Below are 26,720 nucleotides of genomic sequence, written 5' to 3'. Positions count from 1 at the left end.
CTTCAATAGAAGCCTTTCAAAAATCTCACTCTTAAAAATGTGTAAATCTTGCCTAATCTTAACCCCAAGTTTGGGGCTGAACTAGAAGACGCAGAGTCTGAGGACAGAAAACCATTCTGTGCATCTATCATCAACCAGACAGTGCAGAAAAAAAAGTGCAAAGGATATTAATATTATTTAAGACTCAAAAGTCTGATAACACACTTATTTATTCTATAACCTATAGTGAAAGAAGACCTGACAATTGACATTACTGAACATGCATGACATGTGGCAGGAACAGGACACAAATGGGACTTATGTGAATGTTGACAAAAGTTATTAAGCTTGTAAAAGCTTCTTTTTATAATCAGCTAAAGAGACAGTAAAAAATGTTTATTTTTTTTCTAACAGGATTTTTTTCTATTTTAGTTACTGTTTCACTACTTTCTTCAGTAAGTGCTCTGTTCTTGACTTATCAAGACATATTAGATAAAAACACTCAAATGCCTTATCTATCTCAAAAAGAGAAAAAGGAAAACGGATATGTGGAAGTTCCACTTATATGTTTACTTTTTGCCAAAAGAAATAGTTATCCTCAAACCCACTTAATTTAAGATAGATTATTAAGGACAAATGGTAAAACATCTCAAAAGGCACTGTTTCAGTCACATTTTAAGTAAGAAACTCACATCATTCTATCTTTATTTTGGGTCTAAGGTTTCCATATATCAACAACCCTCTTATACTCTCTTGCTATTTAGTCTCCCTAACTAGGATTCTGAAAAATTGTCTGGTTCCTAAAAATAACCTGAAGTAGCTGAAACACCCACGTTGGCAAGAAATTTCCCATAATTCCTATTTGTAGGAAGGTCAGAGTCTCTCACACAAGTCACTGAACAGTGTTTCTTCTGAAATAAAGTGGCTGAGGAGAGTGAACAAACTGTAAAGTTAACTAGTAGTTCTGTCATATAGTCCCCTGTAACCTCCTCACATTTTAACAATGACTGTTCCCACTTTTAAACAACTAAACCCAGTAAGGAAATTGTACCTTCCACCTCAAACTAGCTCTGTGAACTACACCAAATCACGTAACTTTCTGAGCTTCTCAGTTCCTTCTATAAAATGACCAGACCACATGGGTTTCTTTAACTCCCTTTCCAATTTAAAAATCTGTATTTCATTTCTCTCAGTTTTTTTCAAATCCTTTTCAAAAGTGGTAAGGCACTTGGAGTAAAAGAAAACATTCTCACCTTTCTGCGACAGCCTGCACAGAAAAGTTTTCTGGGCTTTCCCAGCATTTTCAAAAACCTCCTGAAGATCTAGAGAAGTTGATTTCCCTGATAACATGATGATTCCTATAAATGAATAAGGTTGTCTCTGCTAAAAAACCTTTGATCACTCTCCTTGTAGGCTACTAGTCACTAAGGTCTTCTGCTTAGTCAAGATAAATGCCATTACCCATAATAGGGTTTCTCTCCCATATAAGGTGTTAAGATTTTGTTTTGTTTTGTCTTTATACATTTTTGGGAAACATCAAGGCTTCTGGAAAGTAGTTTTGTATAGCTGGACAACCTATAGCACACTGGGTCTATATTCACCATATTAGCTATGAATGTGACAAACTCCGAGAAAAAATTAATTTTAGGTTATCAGTCTACTTTCCTGTAACTGAAACAATTCTCAAGGGTAAAATTAATGTTTCTATTTTAAACAGCCTTAATGGAACTTATTACATTATATAATACAAACCTCCAAAACTGTTTTCATATATCACAATGTCTGCTTTAATCTTCAGCTAAATGAATTTATAGATAAATGGAGTGACTTCAAAGCCCTGTAAATGAAAAGACCAGTCAACAAAAATGCCCAAATCATTTAGTGAAATGCTTGTGGATTTGTATATTTAGCATGTTACTGGTTAATCTTGGCTTAACCACCTCCACAACTCACTTCTCCACCCACCAAATTATTAATATCCAAACACTTTCTTTTGGTAGAAAAATCTTCTATCTTCGAGTAAAGTCTAGACAGATCTTTAAATACTTTGATTTTCTATGTTCTACAATATTAAAATTATTGGACATCACCTCCTGTAATACTTTTCATTAAGTTTCTATATTTCTTTATTAAATCTGTTAAAAGACCATATAATCACTAAGCACTGATTCAGTAAAACAACCAAAAAAAAATTAGTTAAGTTCTCAACCATTCCATAACTCCAGCTCAGTATGTTCCAAATAACCCTGAAAAAGCCTAAATGTCCAAGTTAGCAAGAAATTTCCTACAATCCTCATCTAAAAGGCGGTAAGGGTCTGTTCACGCCAGGCGCTGAATGGAGCTTTTCTTCTGAAACAAAGTGCCTGAGGTACAGAGAACAAACTGTAAAGGTAACTGGTTCTTTTGTCATATGATTCCCTACAACCTTCTCATATTTTAACAATTAATGACTGTTCACGGCTCCTAATCAATTATAGCCAGTAAGATTCAGTAGCTTCTGCTACTAAAAGTCATGTGAACTTAAGCATTTTCTTAATTTTCAAACAGATTATCAGAACCTGAGAAAGTTAAAAAGAATAAGATCCGCAAATTTTCAATTTTCATTACTGTAAAACTGAAATACTAACTTAATACTAAATATTTACTTAAGTATATTTAAGTATACATTTTCTATTTTAGAGTTGACAAAATTTATACAGAAAAGCATAATTAATACATACTATACACATACTTGAACACATGAAAAACCTCTTATGATATTAACCACTATGAGACAATCTACTCTTATTTACTGATAACGGAAAAGTGAGATATTTCCAAATACAGTGCCTTGATTTAATTTGTCAGTTAATGTGCCTATAACAGGGTACTTGGATCAAATGGGAACCAGAAGTACCAACCAGGAACCCACCTAATCTGCTTTTATTAAAAATCAATAGGAAATCAATAGGGCCCAGTGAGGCTGCAGGGAAAGTATGAAGACGGCAAGTCCACCTCCATTCGCACCTTCTCCTCAGAAAGGACTGTCACCCCAGCCCCCAACAAATCTCTATAACAGAAAAAGATAAACGGGATTATGCCAGGTTGACCCCAAGTTTGTTCTCCTCCTCAAGACACATTCAACAAAAAGATCTAAACACACATCTGATTTGACAAGCATTTAGGTTTACAAAGAAGGAGGTGAAAGTGAAATCATACTTGATGCATTCATGGGTTCTGTGTCAAAGGTCATGTAGCAGTATTTCGGTGGCTGCTTACTAAGATCTGAAGTGGGCAAAGCATGGAGAACCACAAAACATAGTATAGCCGCTCTAAAAGGCACCTTGGAAATCATCTCTTCCAACCTTTTCATTGTAGAAACATACTTTATAAGATATTTGATTAACTGTGAATTTCCTAACAGCTATTCAGAGGGTGATACTTATTTGTGGGAAAGACACATACATATACCCACAAAAGGATCAGCAGGTACAACTATACAATGGCAAAATGAAAAATTCTTTAATTCCAAGTCTATGCTTTAATATAAATAATTAAATTTTTGGTTTAACACACTGTTATATACTGGGTTTTTATGTTTTTCTGAAGGAAAATACTCAAGGACAGAAATTACAATGCTATCAGAATATATGAAAAAAAATTAGAGCCTTTTAAAGTAAATGAAATAGGAGATTGAATAATCTTTTTAAAATGAAACAGAATTGATTGTTCAAACGTTGATTCAAACATTCTGAAAATGTTCAACTTAAAATGTTAAGCATAATTTAGTGCTAAAATAAATTTTACTTTTTTCTCTGCCACAACGTAATGTAGAAAGAAAGCTCTCAAGAGAAACAAAAGCATTCAAAAAGAGACTTGGGGGCGGGGGAGGGTAAAAGGGTCAGCAAGAGAACTGGGAACAAATGACAATGCACTGGGCAGTGCAGAAGATTTAGAAGAGCAAGTGAATTTTGTTTTTATCATCTTTGGGATGTGTACTCAACAGCTACCAAACAAAAAGCGGTGAAGCCGTGCTGCTATGAATTAAAAAATTTAGCTCCACTACTCTATTAAGAAAAGCCTGGAAGATTTTTTTGTAGAGGACAAATGTAACACAGAGAATTCAATCTTAAGTGTGGCTGCAATACCAGGCAAAATTTTAAACATTTGTATTTATATTCTGAGTACTTTCAAAGTTTTCCAATAAGATTATCCAAATGACATTCATCTATTCCACTATTGTTCCTCATCTACACATCCCCATGTAACACCTCTTTATTTATTAAAGACTGTATCATAATCTTCCTTTCTACCCAAACTCTATTGTATTCTTAGAATCTTTCAACATCTACAAATACACCCACAGAACTTCAACAATGAACATCTTCTACTCAACTCTATTCCTAAGACCTGACCCTTGGTCATCACCCAGAACAATCTCCAACTCAACAAACTGTAAACGCCAACATGGAACTCTCTGACAAGACTTCCTCTTCTTCTATATCTCCCTGCCTTCATTTCTACTATACCCCATAGAGTGCTTCAGTCCTAGAATCCCTCAGGTTTTTGACCAGCTCCCTCTCCTAGACTCATGTCCTTGCCTACTACCTCTGCCACTAAATAGCATTAATTAATTAACCTCTCCTTACTCAGTTTCCATATCTGTATAATAATGTTCTTTATGCTTATTCAGCAAGCATTTGAGCCCATTCTGTATTACAGGCACTGAGAATACAGACAGACTACAAAATAAACCTCCTGGCCTCATGGAACTTACATTCTAGGACTGAGGTTTTACCAGGCTGGTTGCAAGGATTAAATGAGTTAATATTTATAAAGAATAATGCACATAGCACGTAATATGCAACATTTGTCATAGCTTATCATCTAAACTGCTCTAAATTCAACACCTTAATTTCCCTAAACTCATAACTTTTCACTGTACCAGCCTGGTAAAATCTCAGTCTTAGACTAATACTACATTCTGATCTCCATCACTTATTTAGGCTATAGACGGCGTCTAAGCAAATCACATCTATATTGAGTTGTTCCATTAAAACTGTGTAGTTTCTAGTCTCAGCTGGCTGAGATCCACAAGCTGGCTCAATGATTCTTTCATCTGTTTTTGGTTAGCTCCTTCTTTCCTTTGTAGGGCTTCTTTCTCTCTGATTGACTCTGAAACCTTTATGCTCCCCAAGATCTTGTCTTTTGCCTTCTTTTATTTTCTTCTCAGCCCATTTACTCTCCTATATATGGTCCCATGGTTTCTATCCCAGAGTCCCCAGTCACATCCCACAGCATCAGATTCAAAAGGTCAATTGCCTTGTTAGACCTCCCACACTAGATATTTTACTACCATCTCAAAATACCCTATGCTAATCTCCTTACCTTCTAAATTGATTCTTACTCATGTATTCTCTCTTTGTTTGGTATCATCATTATCCATGCAGTTGCCTCAGCTAGGAACTCTGGACTTAAACTTGTCTACTTCTCCCCCATTGGCCATTTCTAAGTACCAAGTTCTAATGAATTTACAATTTACCAACAACAAATGAAAGGAGTCCGAAATCTGTTCCCTTTTCTCCATTTCTATCAACACAGCCCACTTTAAGCCCCCATCAGCTCTGTTTAGCCAACTATTTCACAAATGTCTTCCCTGCCTCCAATCTTTTCCCCTTAACTTTATCATTCACAACAGCTACCAAAGTATTCTATTAAACCTAACTACAACCAAATCAGGTCCCTGCTTAAAAGTCTTCAATGGCTTCCCAAAGCCTAGAAAGAGACAGAAATTCAAGATCCTAAACATGGCATAAAAATCCCTCCATAATCTGGTTCCATACCTCTCCATCATTCTTTTTTTAACTTTTTTTAAAACTTTTTTATTAATTAATTAATTAATTTTTGAGACAGAGAGAGACAGAGCATGAACGGGGGAGGGGTAGAAAGAGAGGGAGACACAGAATTGGAAGCAGGCTCCAGGCTCTGAGCCATCAGCCCAGAGCCCGACGCAGGGCTTGAACCCATGGACCGTGAGATCGTGACCTGAGCTGAAGTCGGACGCTTAACTGACTGAGCCACCCAGGCGCCCCTCCATCATTCTTTTTTTAATGTTTACTTATTTTTGAAGGAGAGAGAGAACGTGAGTGGCGGGGGGGGGGGGGGGGCAGAGAGAGACACACACACAGAATCCGAAGCAGGCTCCAGGCTCTGAGCTGTCAGCACAGAGCCCAATATGGGGCTCAAGCCCAAGAACCGTGAGATCATGACCTGAGCCGAAGTTGGACACTCAACCATTCAACACTGAGCCACCCAGGTGCCCCCCCCCGCGCCCCGCATTGTTCTCTGTCCCTTATCTATACTCCTACAACACACATATGCTTATATTTCCAGAATACATCATGATGTTTCTTACCAATGTGCCTTTGCTCTTGTTCTCCCCTAGTTGGTCCTCTGCTCCCATTCGCATTTCCCTCACCTCTGTTTTTCCCTCTCTGTCTCTTTCTCTGATCCTTTAACATGTAGTTCAGACACGATCTCTTCCCTTAATGCTTTCTTTGATCATTCTTCCCACTTCTCTACATTACAGTGACTGTACTGTACTACAGTATCTGTTTTTGTGATTCCATCCATATCTGAGCTCTGTAAGTGCAGAACCCCAGTTTTATCCAATGCTGTATCCCTAGAAATTAGCACAGTGACTACAACACAGTAGGCCATCATTAAATGTTTGTTACGTTATACTAGCTTATCGCATGCCAAGAGTAAGTCATCAAGTACCAAATGTAAAATTATACAAAACTGAAAATGAAAAGTTAGGTGATTTACTTATTTTTTCTGATTGTTAAGTGCTATTACTAAAATGTTATCACTGGGTCTCAAAGATTAGCTACTGCTCCATCCAACAAAAACTAGACTTTTTAAATTGCTATAGTTCATCCTCCAAATGGTTCAAGTGTGTACTGAAAGAGTAAGTTAATAACTTATAAAATGTATTCCTAAGTATTCTGATATCGGAAAGATATCTTGTGCCAAAGGCAGGATGTACTTGGTAGAGAAAGGGAGTGACAACATGGAGACTTGCAGCCACAGATTAAATAATGTGACCATACTAGAGGACTCATTTGACCCAATTTTTAAAGGAGAAACAATTAATACAAATTCCTCTAGTCCTTAAATTAACACACACAAATAAATAAAAAGATATAATCAAGAAATACTGCTCACTTTCTGAGAAACATTTCATGAAGGTTATTGCCCAAAATCTTGAAGGCTATTTCATGAAGCAATAGGGTATAATATACTCCCTATGTTGAGATGGATTAATATAAAATAATTTAAAATATGATATATTATATGACATAGCCTTCCTGGTAGAGAAGTGGGCAAAACAAATACCAGATGTGGATGGAACATTGTTATAATTACCCAGATTCTTTGTGAGCATCTCAAATTACCTAAAGACCTATAAACTGGTATACATTCATATGTGTTCTTAAAAAATAAGTATCTTTCTTCAACTGCAAGAGCTTTCCTTATTTAAATGTAAATAACTGCTTTAAATATGCTACATATATGCTTAATCTTACAAAATAAAAACAGGCCACTAAAGTAAATTAAGTAGGAAATACTGTCTCTTTGAAGAATCTCTGAAAGTGTACTTAGGCCATTATACAGAGTTGCAGCTCTAAAGGAAAAATCAGTAACAGTCATGTGTTTTGACTGATAAAACCATGCATCACTGAAAGTTAGGCTATCTGAAGTAGCTGACAAAAAGCCACACACAAAAAGCTGAAATTTTTAGAGACAATAAGTATCATGAGCATATAGCTATATAGAGTGAGTTCTCTTAAGAACCTCTAAAGTAAAGGCTCCAAGTAGGAATAGGAGTTGACCCATGGAAAGACTTCCATGTAGTTACAAAACCCTTGAATTTATATAGAAATTTCTATAAGCTAACATCACATTCTCAAAAAAGTCTGACCCTCAATGGTAAAGAGCCATAGCTCTAAAGGATTTGTCTAATTCTTCTCTCTTTACCCCTGGGGCTTCTTCATAAATCACAATTGCCTAATTTTCTCTACCCACAGTCTATTTTACTATAGGAATTTTCCAAAAGTATCATGTCAACATCCCTGAACATTGCTTTCCTAAATGAATACATGCTCCTGTTAAACTTTCTGATTTTTTTTTAATTAATGTTTATTTTTGAGAGAGAGAGAAAGAGACAGAGCACAAGCAAGGGAGGGGCAGAGAGAGGGGGGGACACAATCTGAAACAGGCTCCAGGTTCTAAGCTGTCAGCACAGAATTTGACACGGGGCTCGAACCCATGAACTATGAGATCATAACCTGAGCCGAAGTCTGACACTTAATCGACTCAGCCACCCGGGCATCCCTAAACTTTCTGATTTTAAATTATGACTCCATGAACTTACCTTAAGAATAAGAAAGAGAGATCAGTATCACCATTTATGTATCTGGTCATATCTGCAATTAGACTAACAGGTACTCTTACCTATATACTTTTCTCATCCCATGAATATATGGACATAAGTTTCATTTAAGAGTAAAAATTAAAACAGTGTTGAAAATATATCAATTGCGGATATTATTTTTTACATTCTTGCATAAAAGAAAGGGAATTACATAATCATTTCATCACTGTATGACAATATACTAGCAACCTTTAAAAATAGTATCCTATTTATTAAAGAATATTAAAAAAGATGGCATATTCCCCTTAGAGATCTACTTCATATTGTCTTTTACGGCTTAAAGGTTAAATGCACAGTATGGAGCCAGGATGCCTACATTTGAATACAAGCTCCATTTGTGACCTGAGACAACCAGGTCTCTCTGTGCCTTAGTTTCTGCACCAATACTATAAGGAAACAGTATTTTCCTCATAGGGTTTTCATGTAGATTAAATGAGTTAATATTTTTAAAGTGCTTTGAATAGCGACTGACATAGAAACACTATTAAATGTTTGATAAATAAAACAAAATGGTAATATCCTGAAACAAAATGTTATGCCCACAAATGCATTGTAAGAATAAAAGGTATCATATATGTTTTAAGTTAGAAAAATATAAGGTAAGGCAATAGTCTTCTCAAACTTCTTAAAATGTGGCCAATAAATAGGAAATCTATGAAGGTACAAAACCATATACATTTAGTGCTTAGAAAAATGTAAAAAAATTAAAATTGTCTATACACCTTGAAACAAACTAATACATCATGGAGTATCTCACAACCAGGGATAGAAATTATTATGCTCTATTAAATACAAAAGTAGTATTAAAAAACAGCCCCAAAATTGACTACATTTGAGAATTCACAGAGGTTAAATATAGGTCTTTAGGAAACATACAGCAAATACTGCATTCTCCCCCAAATTACTCACCTTTTATTTTCCAGTTACTATTTTCAATTATTATCAGTAAATATCATTATTATCATTACTCTTACCTCTTGTATGTATTCTGTGTTCCTCCCCAAACTCATGTTATTCACTCATCCCTAAATTTTATATTTATAATTTCCTTTAGAGCTGTACTATATTTGTATTCTTAATCTATTATTTCATTTTTGATGTTCTTGAATTTTATATTAATGGAACCATGTTGTATATTCTTCTATGATTTTTTCCAATGTTATATTCCTGAGATCTCAGACACAATTTGCTGGAATTCATTCATTTTCAGAATTGTCCAACATTCCATTGAATGAATATACCACTACTCATCCTACTACTGATAGATATTTGAGCTGTTTTTGGTGTTGTTTTATTATTATGAATAGTGCTATATAACTATATAACAACTATATACATCACTTGATCATCTGTATAAAGGTTTCTCTAAGACATATTTAGGAACAGAGATATGGATCATAGTGTATGGGCATCTTCAACTTTATTTAACGATGCCATTTTTTTCCTGCTGGGTGTACCACTTATGTTACCACCTGAACTGCCTAAGTGTTCCAGTTGCTCCATACTCATGTGAACCGCAATACCATTTGGCCTTGAATTTTTGAAAATCTAGGAGGCATGAAATCTTTTCACCGTGGTTTTACTTTGCATTTCTCTGATTACAAATGAGGTTCACTATCTTATGTTTATTGGCCAAATGAGTTTATTTTTTTATGAAGTACACATTCAACTCCTTTACCCAGTTTTCTATTAAGTTATTATTTTTATTTTACTGTGTGGAAGATGTTTATATGTACTAAATACTAATCCCCACTCTGTGGTATCTATTGGTGGAAATAAATTATTAATTTTGATGAAGTTATATTTGTCAATCTTTTGCATTCTGTGTTTTATGCATTTTTATCTTATTCAAAATCATGAAAACATTCTCCTCTATTATCTTTAGAAACTGTTAGTTTTACCGTAACTGTATATTTACCTTACCTATAGATTCATATCTATAATCCAGTTCAACTAACTTTTCTAAATAATATGAGATAGTGGCCCAACTCATTTTTTGCCATTTAATTTACCAACTACCTCAATTATTGAAAGAACTGTTTCCACTGACTGGCAATGCCAATGCCGTTAAAGATAAAGTTTCTTATTAAAGCATTTCTCTTGGGGCGCCTGGGTGTCAGACTCTTGGTTTTGGCTCAGGCCATGATCTCACGGTTCATGAGTTTGAGCCCCACAACAGGCTCTGTGCTGGCGGTGTGGAGCCTGCTTGGGGTTCTCTCTCTCTACCCCTCCCCCACTCACTCTCTCTCAAAATAAATAAATTAAAAAATTTTTTTAATTAAAAAATATTTTTCGGGGTGCCTGGGCAGCTTAGTTGGTTGAGCGTCCGACTTCAGCTCAGGTCATGATCTTGCAGTTTGTGAGTTCGAGCTCTGTGTCAGGCTCTGTGCTGACAGCTTAGAGCCTGGAGCCTGCTTCAAATTCTGTATCTCCCACTCTCTCTGACCCTCCCCTGCTTGCTCTCTCTCTCTCTCTCTCTCTCAAAAATAAACATTAAAAAAATTAAAAAAAATATTTTTCTTTGTGAGAATATTTTTCCTTTATAAGACTATTCAATTGTCTATTCCTTCTTGAGCTAATATGAGCTATGTTTTTCTAGGCATTTGTCTATCTGATATAAGCTTTCAACTATACTAGCAAAAAGATGACTGTTCATGAAACATCTGTAGTAACATCCCCTTTTTCATTCAAGACAGTGCTTTGTGATTTCTTCTCCCTTGATTAATCTTGCCAAGTTTTAAATTTTTTTAGTCCTTTCAAATAATCTATTTTTAGCTTCATTGTTTCCTCTCTGATTTACTTTTATTTTCTATTTCATTAATTTATATTTACTTTTTGCTTCAATTAGGGGAGTATTCTTTTAGTCACCTCTGATTTTTAAGAATGCAGTTGTTTTTCTGCATTTATTCCTTTAATGTAAGCATTAAAGTCATACATTTCCATAAAGTATCAGCTTAGTTTATCACACAAGTTCTGATATATAATATTTTACTACTGTTAAATTACATTTTCTAATATACATTAAAAGTTTTTCCTTAACCCAAGAGTTATCTGTAAATAATACATCTCAATTTCCAAACATACAAGAAAATTATGGTGTTAACTTACAGTTAATGTCATTTTAAACAGAGAAACAAGTATAATGCCAATCCACTGAAATCGTAAAAACTGGCTGTATTTGACCAGAATGTTATCAATTTTTGTAAATATCTCTTACGTGCTTTTAAAGTTTTTAAAAATATTATGAGATTCAGTGTTCCCTAAATGTCCATTACAGCAAGCTTTTAAATCTTGTTATTAAAATTGTTCATATTTTTCATTTTTCTCTGCTTATTGCAATATTTACTAAGAAAGTTGATTTTATTATTTTTTTTAAATTTTTTTTTCAATATTTATTTATTTTTGGGACAGAGAGAGACAGAGCATGAATGGGGGAGGGGCAGAGAGAGAGGGAGACACAGAATCGGAAACAGGCTCCAGGCTCTGAGCCATCAGCCCAGAGCCTGACGCGGGGCTCGAACTCACGGACCACGAGATCGTGACCTGGCTGAAGTCGGACACTTAACCGACTGCGCCACCCAGGCGCCCCGAAAGATGATTTTAAATAATTCACAATGCTGATTATTTGCGTATTGCTTCTATGGTCCTATGTTTTTGCTTAATGTATTTTCTAAGTATATTATCAGGTACATACCAATTTAGAATTATCATTCCGTTTACCATTATTTACTGACCCTTACTCTCTAGGATAGTTTTTCCACAAAGCCAACTTTAGATGATATTAATGTAACCATGTAACACAACCTCTCTTTCTTTATTGTAAAGTATATCTTTTTGCATCCTTTCTATTTTCAAGTTTTCTATATCTTTTTAATGGTATGTTTTTTTATAAGTAGCATGCATCTAGATTTTGTCATTTTATCCAATCTGGCAATCAGCTTCTGTTAACTGGAGTATTTTGTCAGTTTTTATGTATGAATTACTAATATATTTGCATCTAATACTAATCTCATTTTGTGCTTTTCACTTGTCTCTTTTCTATGTTTTTTTCTCCTTTTCCTTCTTTTTTTTTTCTTTCTTTTTCATTTTTTCTCATTCTATTTCCCTCCTCTACTGGTTTGAAAAGCATACATACTATTTCCAGATTTTCATTTCTTGTATCAGAATTTTAACATGAATCACAGCTTACCAAAATCTACAGCTAATTAATACTTTTACCCTCCTTCCAGGTTTTATACAGTGTTTTTCTATACCTACCCATATTTACCACTTCCTATATTCTTTATCTTTACATCTCAGACCTTCCATCAGTAACCACTTTCCTCATCTGTGAGGCTATGGTGATCAGAAACTCAGAGAACATAATGGCAGAAGTATGACCACTACTGTTACCTGACTTCTGACTCAACCAAATACACTAGGGCAGATGGAAATCCCCAACCTCTAGACAACTCAGGTGAACACGAACAAGATGGACGTTAGTGTGACCATGAAACCTTAAAATACCTAACACCTTGCTTCCTCCACATATTAGACTCTTAATATAATAGACACTCAAAATCTGCCTCTGCCTTACTTTTCTGAACCTTTTTTGAAGTTGGTACAGTAAAACTCCACATCTATCTATAATGAAAATAAAAGGATGATGCTCCCTGCCCCCAAAAATCAGCTTGATGTGGCAGAAATTTAAATTACATTGCATTTTATGACCATTAAGTTTTATTATTGTAACACATAATATGTAAGTTAAGCATATAAAGTACAAACAAATACTAGTAAAATAAGGTTAAGTTTTAAAGTTTTGATTAAAAACATTTAGTACATAACATAAAGAACACCATAGCCCCTTAAGATACAAATTAGGTCACATGTAAAATATTTAGAAAACTGGTATATAAATAAGACATCACTTTTACATAAAAATTATTAACTTAGAGGTTGAAATATGATAAAAGTGTATTTCCGCAGCACTTGGTCTAAAGAAAAAAGCATGGTCTTTTATCTGTGCATCTTGTAACATATAGTGTAACTCCCAAAAAGGCTTGGATGCTTTTGTTCAACAAGAAAAATATGTATCAGGCCTACAGTTATTTTCAAGGAGAAATATTCAGGTAACTAGAGTTTTATTTTATTTGGAATCTGAAGTTTTGTAGATGCCTAGTTATTTCAATGCAAACAATGTAATAGCCAGCTTACTTATTAGTCTCTTTTATCATAGGCAATCAGGTACCAGAGATCATGCCAGCCAAAAGAATGACAAAGATTTTCTAACTGTATTTATTAAATATCTGTAACAGAGAACTGATATCAAAGTACATATAACAGGTTCCATAAGATGGAGCTCTACACAGAACCATTAAGTGCCAGAAATAACCCAGAAACTTGTCTAGTATTAATAAACTCAAAGGATTTTACATGTATGGAGAGCCATACTTAATGGCAGTAATACTGTCTTATTCCATGGGACTATTAGTATACAACACATCTCTATGAGCTGTGACTTAATGATTTGGAAAAAGGAAAAAAAAAGTGAAAACATAATTCCTTATAATAGTGCAGAGTTCAGAATAGGAACCCACTCTAACCAAGGCCACTTTTGCTTGTAGTAAAGTTTTGCAATGATACTGATGATAATGGTAGAAGCAGTGTGGTGGCAGCACCATTTTAGAGCAATTACTATGTGCGTCTATTATTATAGTATATGTAAGCAAAAACTTAGGAAAGCAGAACAAATCAGCTTATACGTCTACAGTTTTTCCTACTTTTAGTAAAGCATGTATATTCTTGAATTTTTAAACATTTAAAATTTAATACATAAAGAAAATAAGATGATGAATTATATAATTATAATCAAGTCATCCCCTGCTTCAAGACCTTTGGCAAGTCCTCAACATTTCCAAGACAGAATCCAATGATGGCAATATAAAGCTGGGGGTTTTTTTCCATTTGCTTCCTAACTAATTCTCCAGCTTCATGTTTAGCCATTTCTCTACTCACCCCAGAGAGTTCAACCAAACCTGTGACTCGCATGTGACAATATATGTGTATGTGTGTCATATGCTTTTGCACATACTGTTTTCCCTATCTGGAGTATTATTTTCCACATTTCACTAAGATAATCCACACGAATCCTTTAAGATTTGGCCATCCCCTCCATGCATATGGAACAGAATATCACATCAGATACCAAACTATACTCTAAAGGTTTGTTTTCTTCTCTCCCCCCCCCCCACCTAGTATACTTTAAGCATTTTAAGGTAAGAAACTGCATTTTTCATCTTCAGAGTCTTATTGCCTAGCACACAGCAATCCATCATATTCATTTTACAGATGAACAAACTTAGGCCAAATAAATTAAATTATTTTCCCAATTTCATAGGCCAGTTAATGGCAGATTTAATATTAGACTAAGACTTCTATCTAATACTTCTATCTCCTAGTTCAATGCTCTTTCCATAAATGCAGAACCTACAGAACCAGATCAGAAGGAATTATGTCATTAATATCTAGAATGTTTAAGGCAGATACACAGCTAAATGGAGTATAAAAAAAGTGAGTCCCTTAAAAACAAAAATAAGATACAAGTTAATGATGATGGATTTTCAAGGAATAGGAATAGGTGATAACAAAGAAATAGAAAAGTCAGAAAAATGCTATCTTAAAAATAATAATTACATGGGAGCTATTTCAGTTACATATACATTTTTTTAGGACAAGAAAAAGATAAATATGAATAATTAAATATATCTGCAATCAGCTCATCAAATTTCAAAGGAACTATTTTTTTTTCCTTAGCCATAACAAAATGAAGGGTAAAATATGCAGCTAAAAAAGATCAAGCATTTATGCCAAGATAATGGGCATAATAATAATTTATGCCAAGGTAGAGGAAAGTAGCTTTATCTGGTATATAAGTTACCTTTTATTGGGGAAAAAAGGTGAAGGAAGTAATATTGTAACTTAAATGAAAAATCACCAATTTAGGAAGAATGGACTGAAAGGGATTAGGGAAAGCATTTTATTTTTTATTTTTTTAAATATAATTTATTGTCAAATTAGCTAACATACAGTATGTAAAGTATGCTCTTGGTTTCTGGGGTAGATTCCCATGGTTCATCGCGTACACACAACACCCAGTGCTCATCCCAACAAGTGCCCTCCTCAATACTCATCACCCAAGGGAAAGCATTTTAAAGAAGAAATATCTGAGATGAATTACTGTCCACCTTTCAAATATCCCAGAAAATAAGAGGCAGTAAATAAGGAAATAGATTTCAGGTAGAAGGAGCAAAAGTATATTCAATGCATGAAGGGGAAAACAGCCTGTAGATATAGGAATCTATCAGTAAAAAGCAAAGAAAGGAAATGGTCAGCAGACAGAAGAAACAGCAGGGGCAGGATTATAAATCAGAGCTTTGTATGTCATGCAAAGAATCTTGGTTTTATCTAGTAAGTTAATAAAGATCCAGGGAAGGCATCTGATAGGGAGAATGATTAAATCAGCTGGTTTTTACAAAGATAACTTTGGCAGCAGCCTGCATGGCAAAGAAGAGTAGAGACAAACAATAGCCTAGTATAAGAGTTTGCATGAGAAATGAGGACCCTAAAGCAACAGAAATAGAAATGGAGAGGAAAAGACTGTATTGAAAGATATTCAGGGTAGAGAACTGGCAGATCTGGTGATTACCAGGTTATGAGAGGAAAGGTTAACCCTAGGCTTTAAGTCGAATGTAATACATTGGTAGTGGCACTAACAAATTTGTGAATGCAGAAGGAAAGCAAGACTTGATAGGAAATAAATTAGTTCAACTCTGGACTTGTGAAATTTGACAGTCACGTAGGATATAAAGGTGGAAAAGTTACACAGACAACTGTAGACATATTTAGAACTCAATGTAGTTCTTGGCAAAAGATAAAGATTTTGAAAATATCAGCATATAGGTGGTTGCTAAAACTAAAAGAATTGGGTCAGACGTTTAGGTAGGGTGGGCTGAGTAGAAGAGAATCAGCCCTGGGTAATGCCAAAGAGAAAGAGGCTTTAAAAGAGAAGAATGGAAAGAAATGAGAATTTAAGAAAACAGTAATAGTACAGAAGCTAAGGAAGCAAAACCTTCCATGAGATTCAACAATAACAAATACAGTGGGGCGCCTGGGTGGCTCAGTCAGTTAAGCGGCCGACTTGGGCGCAGGTCATGATCTCGCGGTCCGTGAGTTCGAGCCCCACGTCGGGCTCTGTGCTGACAGCTCGGAGCCTGGAGCCTGCTTCGGATTCTGTGTCTCGCTCTCTTTCTCTGCCCCTCCCCTGCTTATGCTCTGTCTCTCTGTCTCAAAAATAAATAAAACATTTAAAAAATTAAAAAAAAAACAATAACAACTACAGGTAAGTCAAATAAGATAAAGGTTGAGAAAGGTTGGCAGGATTTAGAGGTCACTGGAGATTTTACTACTTACTACAGCTTCAGCAGCACAGTAGGGTGGAATCCTTATACAAGAAACTCAGAGACAGTTAAAGAAATGTTCATTTCAAGGGGATAAAATTATATACCTTGGACTCAAGATAAATGGCAGGTTTGAACAAATTCCCATGTAAAGATAAAAGCTATGGAATGTAAAAAAAAAGAATTGGTATTAATGGTAAACTCATTAAAACTGTGTAGGAAATAAGAGACCATGAAGGTAATATTCACTCTTTGCTTAACTACAGACACTCTTTGGGCATCTTTCTCTGAAACTCTAGCCTCACTCAATTTATCTCGTTGAATTAAACATGTGTCAAGGACATGAAAAATTCTGAAAACACTGACTAAGCACATCACTATTGCTCTAAGTTTAAAAATGTATAAAACCAGGACAGCAGAATTTGTATTCCTCTACAATCTTGAGCTTTGGTTCTAGTTGAGTCCTGAAAAATATTCTAAAAATACTTAAACAGAAATTTTCACACAAAATTTTGATTAGTAAAACCAAATTTTAGCCTTTTGCAAACTACTCAGGGCTATGTCAGGCAGGCTTGTAGCTAAAGATCACAATAGGGTAAAAGACAAAAATTAACCTCAAATGGATCGTAGACCTAAATATTAAAGCTATAAACCTCTATGGGCTCCTAGGTGGCTCATCGGGTAAGCATCTGACTCGATTTCGGCTCAGGTCATGATCTCATGCTTTGTGAAACTGAGCCCCATGACAGGCTCAGCGCTGACAGCACAGAGCCTGCTTGGGATTCTCTCTCTCCCTCTCTCTCTGCCCCTGCCCTTCTTGTACACGCAGTGTGTATGCACGTGTGTGCTCTTGCTCTCTCAAAATAAATAAATGGCTTTAAAAAATCTGTAAACTTCTAAAATCACAAGGGAAAAACATCTTGGAATGGGCAAAGATTTCTAAAAACACAGAAAACACAAAGCTTAAAAGAATAAAGTTATAAATTTGATTTCATCAAAATTTAAAATGTCTCGGAGCGCCTGGGTGGCTCAGTTGGTTAAGTGTCTGACTTCAGCTCAGGTCATGATCTCACAGTTTGTGAGTTCAAGCCCCACATGGGGCTCTGTGCTGACAGCTTAGAGCCTGGAGCCTGTTTCAGATTCTGTGTCTCCCTCTCTCTCTGCTCCTCCCCTGCTAATGCTCTTTCTCTCTCCTTCAAAAAAAATTTTTTTAAATGTCTGCACTTCAAAGATACCATTAAGAAAATCAAAATCAAAAGATAAGCCACAGAAAGGGAGAAAATATTTTAAATACCTATATCCAAAAAAGAACTTGGGTCCAAAGTATATAAAGAACTCTTACATCTTAATAATAAAAAGATAAGCAACCCACTTAAAAATAGGCCAATGATGGAATAGACATTTCATAAAAGAAAATATTCAAATGATATTCAAACATCATTAGATCAGTGAAGTCCAAATTAAAACCAAAAGGATACTAGGACACAACTACTAGAAAGGCTAAAATTAAAAATATGGACAAATGTTTGTAAGGATGGAACAACTAGAACTTTCATACAGTGTAAAATATAAAATGTTACAAGCACTTTATAAACCAGTTTGGCAGTTTCTTATAAAATCAAACATATACTTATTATATGGTCCAGCAATTCTACTCTTGGGTATTTATTTACCCAAAAGAAATGTAAGCATATATCCACACAAAAATATGTGTGCAAATGTTCACAGCAGCTTTACTCTATAGCAAAAACCCAAATACTTTGTCCATTACCGATGAATGGATACACAAATAGTAATACATTCATGTAACGAACTACTACTTGGCAATACAAAAGGAATGAACTACTGATACATGCAATAACATGGATGAATCTTGAAAACATCATGTGAGTAACAGAAAGCAGACAAAAAGAGTACATACTGCGTGATTCCACATATATGAAACTCTAGAAACAGTAAATTTAATCTCTACCCATCAAAAATAGATCATTGGTTGCTTGGGTTAGATTTGGGGAGGAATGACTGAGATGAGGTACGAGAGAACTTTCCGGGATGATGGAAATGTTCTATACCTTAATTGTGGTGGTGGTTACACTAGCATATAAGTGTCTGAAAGGTCATCAAAATGTACATACATGATGATGTATGTAAATTATACTTCAGTAAGGTTTATTCACACATACACACAAAATGGTACAATTTTAACTTTTGTCTTAGGATTGCTCTGATGTATAACACAAGAACATACTATGTGTTAAGAAGACATACAACCATCTTCTTAAATATATTTCCAAATAAATGAATGAGACTGTATTGAAATCTGTGGACTCCATACTTCTTAAGGGTATTCAAATATAGAATATAAAGTTTAGCTTCCTTGGGCTTGGGTTCTTCATTTTATGCAAGAGAACAGCATAGGGACATTATCCTTGAAGTCCATGTCAATGTCATATATGCAAGTAATATGATAAGGTCTCCTTCAATAAAATGCCCCTTAAAGAGTCCCAGGCAGCCTTCCTCAAGCTGAAAGATGTAACACAAAATAGCATTAAGATACTGTTCTACTACTGATTTCACAAACAGCCTTGTCCTTAAGGCTAGAACAACCGAGCGATGTTTAAGGTCAAAGCTATAGAAACAATGAATAAATTTTATAACCACATCCTTTCAAACTGAAGTTATATTAGAGTTAATACTGGACAAGAGAATAAGATGTCAGTTGATGGCAGACATAATTAAAACAAACTTAAATAATAATGTAAGTAAAATTTTAAATAAACATTTATGAACATTTATAGAATGTGAAAGATATACAGTGCTTTATACTCATTTAACCAACCCCACTCTGAGATTACCATACCCATGCACAGGGAGACAAAATAACTTGGCCAAAATGATTCAGCTGGTAAATTACAGGATAACCCAAACCCTTAATCACTCTGCTCTTAAGAAAGACATGTTATATCCGAAAGGTGAACTCCAGATGCATTAAAGTCTTAAACATAAAAGATAAAATTACAGAACTATTAGAAGAAAACATAGGAAGATATCTTTGCAATTTGTGGATAAGGAAGGACTTTTCACTGCTCACAAAATAAAAAATTTTAGGTACATTAAAATTAAGGATTCCTGTACCACAAAGTCAACACATGACTGACACACTGGGATGTCTAAAACCACCAAGGGATTACTATCTCAAATAGAGAACTCTGGGAAACCAGTGAAAAATGGAAACCCAACCAAAAAGGGCAAAGGATATGAATGAATAAGCCAAACATAAGAAGGGAAACCTGAACAATCAGCAAGGATATGAAGAATGATCAACCTCCCTGGTAAACAGAGAAACATTACAGCAACCATAATATTCTATTTAACAACAGTTAAATTAGCAAAAATGTAGGAATGTCTACATTAACAAATTCTGGCAAAACTGGGAAAAAGTAAAACTTTTTATACACTGTTGGTGAGGGTAAAAAATTGATGTAGTCATTTCAGAAATAATACAGAATAATTTAGTGGTATTAAATATGTGACTAAGCTATAGCACAGCAATACCACACCTGGATATATACCCCCAGAGAAACTCTTCCACAGCCATTAGCAACATGTATGAAGATGCTGATTACAAAATTACTTGTACTCAAGAGTTGGAAACAACCTGGGTATCCATCACGAGGGGAACTGATAACCTGTGCTAGATGCAAACCATAAAATACTACACACTTAAAAGCAATGAACTAGGTGTACATACAGAAAACATGGACAGATATCAATATTTAGTGAAGAAAGTAAAGTATATGCCAAAATAAATTATATAGATGTAAAACACACAAATTACTACATAATTTTACAAGGATAGAGACATAACCAAGAACACATATAAAACATACCAGATTTGGGGCAAGTGTTAGGAAAGAGTTGAGACTGGGAGTGAAGAGGAAAAGTTACAATCCAAATAATGAGCATATGCCTCTAAGCAACACTAACCTAACTCTCTGTATCTGAAATATTGTAAGTGATATAGTTATGTCAACTATTAAAGTTGATACATTTATGCGAATGGTTGAGAACTCCCTTTTTCTGGGATGACTGAGCATTTCATACAATACATCTTGGTTTTAACCATGATAAATTTGAAAATTCATGGCATTTAGTTTTTGCTTGTTACCATCACAGATAAATACGCTCAAAGGGTCTAATAAAAGGAATACTGACCTACGAACCTGAAAAGCTATAGCCTAGTCCAACCTAACTAACAATAGGAACTTAGCAAAGTCATTTTACCTCCCTGAAAGTTTTCTTATCTGCAAAAATAAATTTGAATGATTCTCCAAATCCCTCCATCTCTGAAACTATTTATTTTCCTAATATTTATTCAAATGAAATTATTTTAACTGTTTCTTCCCTCCCCAAAATAACAACAAAAACAAAATAATATCAAAAGATTTAGAAAAGTGATCTAGCAATAGAAGTGAATAGCAACTTAGCTTCTTTCAGGGTGGAAAGGAGAAAACACTAAAGAGGTACAGTGACTATCACAGCCTTTTCAAGTATCTAAGACAGAGAATTTCAGCCCAAGTTCAGATAATCTACTCCTTGAAGTATTTTACTCTATGCTATTCCACATGTCACTATTACCTCTTCTAAAACATAAATTAAAGTCTCTTATGGAGTTTCTCCTTGAAGGCCCTAAACTTCAGCTTATCTGTAAGTTTTCAGATAAGAAAATGGTATGTTCTCCAAAGGTCTCTTCCGTATTAAACATGTAAGATTCCTAGAGAAAAATGAACTTTTAATTAACAAACTAGTCATACTCTGAGCATTTAACAAAAAAAAAAAAAAAAAACAAGCATTTAATTAGAACTGTGGATTAAGTGGGTATAAACACCTTAAGAATAAGGAAAACTAGCCTAGTTTGGTGACCATGAATAGTAACTGAGCCATCTAAAAAATAATAGTACCACATATTATAAAAAGAGCATTGAAATCAGAATATTAAAAATATCTGGAAGCCAAAATTAAGATATTTACAATACCTAAAAATTTGATATCATAATATTTTAAAAGATCTGCAATATTCTTAGAATACAACAATAAATATGAGAAATTGAGATCATTCCCATATTTATCTCCCATTCACACTTAATTTTAAATATGGATGGGGAAGGGGGTAGTGGGAATTAAGAGGTCACAAAACATCTGTTACTAATAATTCCAGCACAGATGTAATTGTTACTGCAAAAAAGATGAAGTTATTCCCAGGCTGCCATACTACCAGCAGCCATAGTTTATACTCAAACTCCATGAATCAAGTCTCAATACATAAAGTTGATTATGAGAACTGTCTATATGAACAGATACACACAATCCCTATCCATATAGAAGGTATGTATTAAATAACAGGAAGGGGTCTGAAGAAATAAATGAGACAAAAATAACTTCCTAGAGAATGAAAAATAATCTAACAACATTTCATAGCTATAATACAAGTGTAGACCTAAACTTGGCTTCTTTTGCTCTACCTTTTGGAACCTTTCAATTTATATACACCTAAGTGATATACTTCAAAATATGTTTTAACAAAAGTAATAAAGTGAGTTCTAAATATTAAAGAAATTTTTCTCTGAAAACAATCTTAAGGCAGATTTTACTTCTTAGAGATCACTGTCCTATTTAAGTATTCTAGAATATTACCATGTTTTCAAGCAACCCAGTTCCATGATAACAAGCAGCATAACCCACCTCCATCAAGGTAAAAAAATCTAGACATGCTCAAACCATGCTGAAAATTTTTATTAGTTAAAATTGATGTGCTAAGAATGCTTCCTCCAGGAATACAATTCTCAAAACACTATCCCATCCAAAGGAAAGATTATTTTCTAAAACAATGCCTGGGGCACCTGGGTGGCTCAACTGGTTGAGCGTCTGACTTCCACCCAGGTCATGAACTTGGGGTTCGTGAGTTCGAGCCCCGCGTCGGGCTCTGCGCTGACAGCTCAGAACCTGGAGCTTCCTTCAGATTCTGTGTCTCCCTCTCCCTCTCTGCCCTTCCACCGCTCACACTCTGTCTCTCAAAAATGAAAAATAAAGATAAAAAGTTAAAAAAAATAAAACAATGCCTATATAATAGGTTACATTTTAATTGGGGTTACTAAAAACTTGGTTCTATTAGGTGTATATCCATTAATTTTCTTTTAACATATCTAGTTTAAGATATTTTACTAGTGATACATATAAAATGTAGCCTTCTAAAAAGTGTTTTTAAAACTATTTTATTTCCTGGCCATGGCTCTTTTCTAGTTTAAGATTTTTTTTTAATTTTCTTTTAACAATGAACTTTTACTTTAGCTTGTATCTTTTTAGAAAGGAACATACATTTCTCCATGAATTCATGATCATGCTACAAAGATTAAGAAACATTTTCCAAACCTAAATACTATTCTATAATTTTATCAAGTCCTACAACCTCTCATCACACTTTTACATATTAGTGCAGATCTTCTTTCAGCATCTACATGATTTTTCTTCTCCTCTACTACAATTCAATACAGGTAGTTGAGAGTAGTTAACAATATAATTCCACATGATGTTGCATCTGTGTTTACATATGGCTCTAATCACATGCTTAGAAGTAATTTATGCAGGGGAAGGCAAAAAAAAAAAGAGGAAAAAGCAATAAAAACACAATTATAAGAAATAATTATGTTGTTATTTTAAAAATATCATTCCCAGTTTGGTAGAACTTTCTCATTTCTCACCACATGCTTCAAAGCTACTAAAATTGCAGAGGGTACAGACTTTCAAAAATACTATGAACTGGAGAAAGAAAAAAATTACCAAATATTTCATATGCTTTTACATAAGGCTCATCTTAACAAGTGACTGATGCTTTCAATTTATAAGATACTTTAACTTTTGCTCCATGCCACAACTATGTATGTCATGGCTTTGTGGTAAAGTTCCTCCGTTTATAAAAGAAGTAAGTGAATTACACATATTTACTACTGAGCTCTAGGAATTAGGAGAACACCAAATTCAAGAAACATCTGTCAGGAAATGTAAAACTATATTTATATACATTCTCAATCTCCCTCTCTCTGTCTCTCTCCTGAAAAACCATGACGCTCTAAAATGGGAAATGCACATAGGCTTACCTGATAAGCCAGGTAATTCCTACTTAATTCAAGATAAACAGTATTACTATTACATTATGATACTGTTGTTGGTGCATTTATAGAAACACCATTAAAAATAATTAGGGAAATAAATACCTGTAACATTTGACCTAACAAAAGGCTTCCAAAAGTTTATAGTTATATTAACATAATTATATGGACATGCACCAAAAAAATGTAACTAAATACATGAAGTCTCATCTTATTACTTGTATTTGAAAGTAGTAATACTAATATACACAGTTATTCGAAAAGAATTGCTGAATACAAGTATATGATAATTATTAAACTACAATTTTTGCTGCATTTAAAACATCAAAACAAACTTATACTTCTTAATTTACAATTGGTAAATGTAAAATTTATGCTCTACTTGTGATTCTTAACTAGAAGATTTTAGATAAAATCTAAAAATGACTAACATCTGACTGATGCTGGTTAACATCTTCTTTAGTAGTTGCCTGCCAACCCATGTATAATTTAAGTCTACATCAGTTATGGGAAAATAATTAGACAGTATCAATCAACTGCAATTTTTACCATATTTAATGGTTTACACCTTTTAACATCTAAAATATAGGTATTCAGGGATCTTACAATGAATAAAAAAGGAGGCTAAAAAGTATACTAAATATGCAAAATAGATATGGGCCAATCATTACATAATTTTCTGAACCTAACAACATACAACAAAACTTAAAAAAAAAAAAAAGGAAAGCAGTAAAAGATTGGTTTAAAGCAAGACTAACTTGATAGCAGTATCAATCTCAGTATTTAAAAAGCTCAAATTTATAAAATTATTCATGTTAAAACATTGTTACTTCTTTCCACCTTAGCAGACTAGAAAATGCTTACGCCTACTTTACCTAGGGCTAGTTTTAAATAACACTAAGACTCAGAATTGCACCAAAGGTCCCTATTAATGCAGAGGTCCCAATCAACAGGAGATAGACTGATGGTGCCACTACACCAATACTCATTTTTGTTAGCATCCTCTACTGGCGGTTTCCAAAGACAGCAAGTGGAAATGGTGCAAATAACAGAAAAATATGTACCTGCTATTCCATCTAAAGTGAATTAATCAGCATGTGGTCATTAGTAGCTACAGCATATTTCTCTCCTCACCCCCCAAAATGCATACATACATGTATACATACAAAAACCACACAAGAGTAGAGGTGGAAAATTAGAAGACATATTTTTAAATACAACAAACAAAGCATTACATTACAAACAGTAAAAATCGATTTACCCAATTCTAATGCCAGTCCTTTATAGATGACTGACATCATTACCATAAAGTTACTACCTAAGGATTGATGCTTTGGCCAAACCTTGCTCAACTGGTTTACCCTTGTCAAGTTACATTACTTGGTTCTCCCATTAATATCCTACTCTGCAGATATATTCCAGAAAGGAAATTAAAATGTTTTACTGGAGGCTTAGCAGTAAAATCTGCATGTCTTTTTAAATGAAAAAAAATTATTTACATACAAATAACAACATAAAGTACCCTTATGACTATCGCCCACTGTACACATCATTTATTCCCTCATTAAAAAGATTTAAGAGTTAACATTTTTCTATGCAATTCTCTTCAATAAACAACTGCAACTTACATGACTGCGTTGCTAAGAAATATCAACCGGCACCTATTCTGAGATTTCACAACACAATGGCATATAACTTCATTTTTAATTTGCAAATTATAAGGCTTAATCAAATAGCATGGCTGTAATCACCAGCAATGGATGAAATGCATTTGAGAACAAAAAGAAATACAAGGACAGAGCCAAAAGTGATGAAAATGGAAGATACCTGTAGTAGTACGGTGCTATCTTAAACACCTTTTGTTTTCTGAGAGTAATGCATACTGCAGACAAGACATTTTGTGCTAAACAGCCCAAATCTGTTTTTCTAATATTAAACACAAAGGAAAAACACTGACAGCAAGCGTGGTAAATAAATCCCTCCCTTGAGAATGAAAGCAGCAGACAGGAGGGGGCTGACATACATGCAGGAGAAAACTAAACACCATCTTTTTTCTACCTGCACAAGTTGCCATTTGCTGCAGCGATCGAGAACCTCTTTTTCCTGTTGATTTCAAGTACCTTTCAGGAGAGCTTTTTTTCCCCTTAAGTCATCTGTTGATATGCCTTAAGAGTGTAATATTCATATCACAAGATCTTTAGGAGAAAAATCCATTCTTTCCTGTTCAGGTAAACATGTTTACAGCAGCTGCACAGACGCTGGGTGGTTCAGACTCACATGTCACACACATGTCGTCAGCAACAAGAAAAGCCCCTTTCTCTGGCGATGAACATTTTAAAAAAGGTAAAAAGCGAACAGCCCTTTCCGAACCAACTTACCTTTCATAAAGCCACATCAGCAACAGTGGCAACAGCTCCATATAGCACACTATTTGACGCTAAAACAGGAAATTAAAATTGCAATCGCCTATGCTCCACTCCTTGCTGTAACAAGTCATCTCTCCACAATGACGATACCAAATATTAGTTATCAATCATAACTAACAGACGTCTTGAAAACGCAAATTTTTATTTAAATAACTAAAATCATTCATGAAAGCAGTGATTTTAATGTCGGCTCAAATATATTAAAAATATTTTTACGATTGGAAGGAAACATCTT

General features: G+C 34.4%; 1 protein-coding gene across 8 annotated transcripts in view; it reads right to left on the bottom strand.

Annotated features, from left to right (window-relative positions):
• The window catches only part of ZEB1 (zinc finger E-box binding homeobox 1), a 194,929-nt gene that overhangs the window by 166,148 nt on the left and 2,061 nt on the right, over nucleotides 1-26,720 (bottom strand). Inside the window, exons 1-2 of one of the 8 annotated variants that reach the window (XR_008300001.1) lie at nucleotides 2,891-7,080; nucleotides 1,732-1,816 (exon numbers count right to left, since the gene is read on the bottom strand). The exons of 5 other annotated variants lie outside the window; for them this stretch is intronic. The gene's annotated coding sequence lies outside the window, so the exon portion shown is untranslated. Of the gene's footprint in view, nucleotides 1-1,731; nucleotides 7,081-26,720 lie in introns of those variants that run through there. 2 more of the 8 variants (XR_008299999.1, XR_008300000.1) reach the window with 2 other exon arrangements.

The sequence above is a fragment of the Acinonyx jubatus genome, chromosome B4, assembly GCF_027475565.1.
Source record: "Acinonyx jubatus isolate Ajub_Pintada_27869175 chromosome B4, VMU_Ajub_asm_v1.0, whole genome shotgun sequence".
NCBI classification, from domain to species: domain Eukaryota; kingdom Metazoa; phylum Chordata; class Mammalia; order Carnivora; family Felidae; genus Acinonyx; species Acinonyx jubatus.
The sequence above is the reverse complement of the archived record's forward strand: the minus strand, read 5'-3'. Positions and strand labels throughout refer to the sequence as shown.